The sequence below is a fragment of the Anser cygnoides genome, chromosome 2 (assembly GCF_040182565.1).
Source record: "Anser cygnoides isolate HZ-2024a breed goose chromosome 2, Taihu_goose_T2T_genome, whole genome shotgun sequence".
Lineage (NCBI taxonomy): Eukaryota > Metazoa > Chordata > Aves > Anseriformes > Anatidae > Anser > Anser cygnoides.
This window is the reverse complement of record NC_089874.1, coordinates 73969971-73976814: the sequence shown is the minus strand read 5'-3', so window position 1 is coordinate 73976814 and position 6844 is coordinate 73969971.

Genomic DNA, 6844 nt, shown 5'->3' with positions numbered 1-6844 from the left:
TAACTGGACAGCGTGGACTCCCTTTTCGTGAGCAAACTTTTTTTTTCCTTAAGTACATCAGAAAAATTTGAATAAATCAAATGATGCAAAAGGGTTGATTACAGATCTGGGATAAGTCCTCTTACCAAATCTGCACAAGTCATTCATATCTCTGTATCTTGCTTATCTACACAAGAGGGATGTTTTTTGTCCCGGTACTTCTGGTATTACAACATATATCACATAAGGACAACCTCAAATATGTGGAGCACTTTGGGCCTGGCAGGCAGACAAAGCTCTGAAAAGTGTTTTGTATAGTTTCATAAATTGGCTACCTTGGCGTCTTAACACTTCCTTATATCCTGTTTAATAACATCCATATCATAAAAGTTCAGAATGTTCATTCCAAAAAGGAAAAGCAAATATTTATTAAAAACTCCCAGAGGGTAAAAGGAAATTAGCAACAAAATCACATTTACCTAACATATGCAAATCTTATCAAATATTATAGTCAAATGGCCAGACAGTAGCAGTGTCTAAGATGTCAAAGAGCAGTACTGTACATTTTAAAGGTAAAACTTAAATATATTAGTAAGTCCTAGAGTACTCTGGGAATACTGTCTTTAAGCATGCATATACTATAGTATTTTAAGTCATACAAACACTAATAAATAATGCTTATGCATTTACAGTTTACTCTCTATCCACAAATATGTTAAATTACTCATTACTATACATACTATACAAAGGCTATTTTAATGATTGCTTCAATAACAGAGAAGTTGTACTTGGCAAGACGTGTATTTAGGACAGACTCAGTCCCTGCTAAAGAGAACTGGGGAGCATGCAGTATCAAAAGCTTATAAATGCATATATCTGAAACATTTAAACGTATTCTCAGTCGATCTAATTGCTGAGCTCAATAGCATAAAAAGAGGTAGAATTTGAAAGTTTGGAACACAAATTCAACACCCTCTCAAACATGTGTTAGCTAAAGTTGTTCAACCCATAACCTCCATAGACAGCTAGGATTTAATATTGATTAATGTTTTAAAGATACATAAAGCCGTAAAAATTGACCTTTGTAATTTTTACAATGTTTGTAAGGCTGTGTACTCATTATATTTGATATATAGCACAGCAAGTGATATTACATATAGATGTTTCAGAGACAAGCAAACAGGCTGAAAAAGTCCTGATGCTTGGATCACAGATGCTAAACATATATAAAAATAGATTCTGAATTCCAGGTAAATCAAAGTTTGTTAAGCGTATAAGTACATTGCAATTTATTAACTAGAAATAAGTTTGGGGAAATATTTTTAAATGATTATTCACATTTCTTTCAAGATATTATGATGCACAGATAATAATAATTAAAAAACCTGTATGATGTATAATCTAAGTGATTTTAACCATTAAAAATAATACTCTAATCCCACAATTTCATCTAAGCGTAAAACCCCATTCACCTACCTGTAACCCATCCACACTCCCCAGTAACTATAAATTACAGGAGTGAAACCCTGTACACAACACCCCAAAAAAACCAAACCAAAACAAAACCTCTTTTGAAAGGTTTAATGTGGTCAGAAAAAGCAACATTTGTATATGTTTGCTTTGATTATGAAAAGGCTAAAGAGATCTCTCTCCTCCTTCTCTCACTCTGATCATGAACCAACGCCAGAGCCTCAGGCATGATGTAAGGACAATGCAGTCCCCTTTGTAGTGCACAAGGTTCATAAGCACTGAAGTCCCTGAGGAATGCAGATGCCACACTACACACATTTGAAAGAGAGAAATCTTTAATTCAGGCAGAGCCTGGTCCAGATAGCTTCCTGCAATGCTGTATTTATGCAACTCCAACACTGAGAACAGAGCCATTGGGATTAATCTTCTGAGACATGGCACAGTGTCGCCATAGTGGAGCCGCAGCTGGGCACCACTGAGTATCTCCGCTGACAGCCCACAGCTCAAAACCAGCTGCTCCCACCAGTTCCCTCATTTTGGAGCTGCTGCAGAGTCACGTGCCTGATGTTGTCTCAAAAGAAGATACAGTTTTGGACTCAGAACACAAGCCCAAAAGACAAATAAGGCTTTTAAGTCCAGGACCACAAATCATACACACAGCTGGGATCACCCTAGGCATCGGGCTTGAGTGAGCAGCAGAGGAAACACCATTGTGAAGACAAGGGGTACAGAGCAAACATTCCTGCATGCCCTGTGGTTGAGGCATGTTCTGTGCTGGTCCCCTGCTGCAGATGACATAGGACAGCATTTTGACTCTTACCTGAAAAACGAGCCAGGTGCTTCTGACTGACCCACGTCTCCTTGCGCCACTGAAAACTGCCATTCTTTTTTCTTGGTCTATTAAGTATTAATGGGAAGCTTCTCCTGCTTCATGAGTTGGGAAATAGCTTTGCCTGAAGCTCCCAATGCACTTGTGTCAGACAAAAAAGAAAGACACGGGTCTCCTGCAGGGCCCCCATCTTTATCATCTAACTTGACAAGCCAGCTGAGGCCAGTGCAGACTGGCCTTAGGGAGGGGACATAGGACAATTGGAAAGATCATTTTTATTCTTCACACAGAGCTTGTAGTTAAATTTGAATTGGATTATTTGGGCACTTGTCTGACTGGCAACCCTAATTCCTGTTTTCTGATCTTTCATTTCAGTTCTATCCCTTCATGGAATAAAATGTTATTTAAATATATAGCCTTTTCCTGAAGCATTTCTGTATTCTTTCTAGTTATGAACTTCAGTAGCCCAGAAGTCACAGCCAGACACAAAGCCCAAGAACACAGTGCCCTCAGTAATTGCAGTGACATAGGCCTAGTTTACAATTAAGACGAGAAGGTGTTGTGTATATGACTCTCCTTTGCCTTTCAAGAAAAAAGACAAACTTCTTTCCTAGGCCCGTGAAAAAGGCTTTCTGCAGAACTGGAGTCCTGGGGGAAGAAGGGCTGCATCATTCTCCAGCTGGGCCATGAAAATTCCTTAAAACCGATCTTTTGGTCTGGCCAGTCCCCAAACAAAGTTAGTGGGCAGATGATTTTTACTTTTTATTCCTCAATATTAAATATGAATGAATTTTTTTCCACTAAGTATAAATGCATATTCTGAGCATTCCTGCAGTAACGTTCAGTCATAGTTTGACAACATTTTAAAAAAACAAACTTTATGTTTTAATTATTGTTGTATAAAGAGCTGGGAATAGGCATCAGACTCAATTTCAACTTAAAAGATATGTCTGCAAGAAGCAACTGTAGCAAGAATAACTGAGGATAGAAGCAGAACATGACTGTAGAGATGTCCTTCCGCTTTCTCAGACAGTAGAAGACAGTTGCCATCTGCTCTCTTCCAGCCCAAGCCATTCAGAGACCAGAATCATCGGCCGTTCTGTAGGCCGGGAAACCCAATTTGTCTGTCCTCCACGGAATAATTGGCTCACAAATTTTGTTATCCACTAGTTTGAATTTCTTTACTTTGAATGTTTCTCAATTGGTAGACTGTAAGGGGAAAAAAAAATAATACCCTAGGTAGAAGATAAGGTTTGGAAGAGAGCCAGCAACTCCACAAAGCAGGGTTGACAGCTCAATAGCCAGCTGGGGATGGAAAGACCAAGCACAGTGATTAAAAAACACAAGACTCGTTTTCTTTGGTAGCTAATTAGCAGTAGTCTCAACAACGAAATAGAGGCATCTTTCTGAAGCAAGGCAATACCATAGCAGGGGCCTCTCAAGATACCCATCTGGTAGCTCCGGTGAGGGGCCTGCTGTAAGTTCAGGAAAGGACCGTGAATCTTTAACACGTGAACTTCAGTAGCCCAGTAGCTCATGTGCTGACCTGCATTTTAGGTTTCTGACAGCATGAGTAAAGCTAAAGTGTACTGCCTCATACAATCTGCTAGGGGGACATCTTCAGACTTCAACCCTGTTGCTTAAGCAGAAATTACAGGCACCTTTCACTACCAGGCACAAAGGAGCTTTCCGCTGCTATGCCTCATCGTTTATACTATAATCCACTGCAGAGAATTATAGTATGTAATATATATTACAAAACTGTACATGGTCCATATGGACTTCCATCTCCAGTAACTGCCCTGTTTCAAGATATTCCTGGGCTAGATCTTTTCTATCTAAAGCAGAGAGATTATGTCTAATTATTTCCCGCTGTTCTCTCTGTGTCTTTATTATTCCATTAAACAAACAGACAGTGTTTGGCATATGAGTAAGAATGTAGTGTAACAGAAAATATGCTAGAAAGGAAATGATTACTAATCACTGCTTTTTGCCCAAGACAGCTAAAATGACCTATTTCCTCAGCTCATCAGCTGAGCAAACTACTGACTTCAAGATGTAAGAAGCCATCCTTGTTCTTTGGTTCCAAACACAATTTTGTTTCTTTAACAAATTTGAGGGACTAAGTTCTATAACAGTAAATATGACCTGGACTGGAAAAGAAGCACACAAGAACTACATTCATCCCATAAACAGAAGACATGAATGAGAAGACAGACAAACCTAAAAAATAGTCCAACAGTTTATTAAATAGGTTTAATAATTTTAATATCTGGTACTTGGAGAGCATCAGTTATGTTAACATTTTCGCAGTACATTCCTGTACAGGTTATGAAGTAAATGTAAACTACTCTTAAAACTATTCTATTGCTTTAAGCAGTGGGAAGATAAAAAGTTAATCAGAACTCTCATGTGACCTAATTGGATGGTAATTAATTACAGATGTAAGAAGCCTGATCCACTATCCACTGATCAACTACCTTACAAATACATAATAAATCCCCAAATGGATATGCTTCTGTTACACTCCATTAAACTACTCAGGTGTCTTAGTATTTCCAGGTCTGAACATAATTTTGTGACAAAGTAATTGATCACTGTGTATGCTTTATAATTATTACTGTAAGCCATGTTCTCAGTTTTTAAATGTTTTGATTTGGGAAACTTTAATTTTGTGGTGGCTTGTTTTTGCCAGGAATGAGAGGAGGTAGTCCTCAAACATCAGCTCACCTGAAAATTTCAAATGGCAAGTTAAAATCATATATTTACAAATGGTTTGGGGGCTTCCCTTTCAATTTTCTCTGCTGAAGAACAGCACGAAATGTTTCTTTCCCCTAAAAAAAATTCCTCTCTAAGCTGAAACAAAATAGCAAAACTTAACTAGGAAATATGGAAAAATATGGAGCTGTGAACAATGTTCTTCCACAATTTCAGCTCCAAGTTCTTCTCAGACCCATGCCAATGAGGAATGACCTCACTCACAATAAAATCCTGTCCTATCACAAAGAAATTAGTTACTGACAATAGAGTTATCTAAAACCAAATACAATCTCAGGAGAATTAATGCTTTGGAATATATCCAGTTTTGTCTTCAAAAGCTATTACCTTTGTCCAAAGAAAGGGCCCATCTACATGGATCTTCTGCAGCTTTGCACATAAGCATACACACAGGCTGTGTCTAAACTGACAGATAGGTAATCCAGCTCAGTACAAACGAACAAGTGAAACAAAGGAGCTGGCACTAAGGCCCTTATCTCTACACTGGAGTTTCTACTCCAGTCTAACAGAAGCCTGGTTGCTTGGACTCAGTGCTCCCCATCACAGCCACAATCTGAAGCTGTCCTATGGACCAGCCACTGGTTCAAAACCTCATGATCCCCAGCAAGGTCTAGAGGTGATTAGATACCTACCTAGAACGGAGCTTACAGTTTACTTTCTTTGGAAAACAAACTAGTTTGCACTTTACAACACCACCCTGAAGAATAATCACACAACGTTCACATGGATGCAACCACAGGCTGTGCTGGGGCACTGAGCTCTGGATTAACTCTCTTGCTGATGCTTCAGGGGCATACTGTTTGCCGAAGGATGACGAGGGGGATCTTCCTCTGGAAGATGAAGATAATCATGCTGTTAATTCAAAGACACACACAATTACAAACAACTCTTGCTCTACTCTTTTCAGTTTGTTGTCCTCTGCTTTACACTGCTCCACTGCCTCATCCCCATGACACCATGCCTGTGGCATGTTAATTGATCTACAAGACAAAGTAAGGTTTGCATTCTCACAGGGCTCATAAACATTTTGAGTTTGATCTTGTGTGTCCACAAGGAAGGCTGTGTCACATGCCTGCATATGGGCTACTACTAGGTGTGCCAAACTCCAGCTGTAGGAGGGATAAAACCTCCAGCAACAGCTGAGGCTGGCTTTGCCCCAACCCCACCCCACAGCCAGGCATCTGCCTGTTAAGGATCTTCAGAGCTCGCCTCCTGTTGACTCTCAGAAATATGTGGAATGGCTCTCGGTCATGTGAACATTTTAGCACAAGTCTTATGGTCAGGAAGGCTCTGCACCACTCCCCCACTGGCCACCGCTTTCCTGAGGAACAGGGACATTTTAGACTGCATGTGACTTTGACCTTCCTGAGATACTTGCCAACCCTCCTTTTTAAGCTTTGTCTTCTTGAGATGTGAAAGGTGTTATCATCAAGCTAAATGCTACAGAGGAACTCAATTACAAGGAAACCCCCAAATCCCCCTGCTAGATTTAAAATGCTGAAAAACTTCCGCAAAGTGTTCAGAAGGGCTTTGTTTTCCTCCTCCCACACCTTGAACTGAAAGGACCTCTCAGTTTCCCAAGGCTGTGGCTCAGAAAGCCATACCAACACCCAGCCAGCAAGGACCCTCGTGCACGCAGGGTTGGGCCACAAATGTTTTCCCCTTGCCCAGATATTAGGCAGAGACTTTGGAAAACAAACAGATCACGTTGGCAAACGTTCTCCATTTATTTATTTCGGGTGTTTTATCAGACAAAAGCCACGAGTCAGACATCTTGGTGGATGGCTG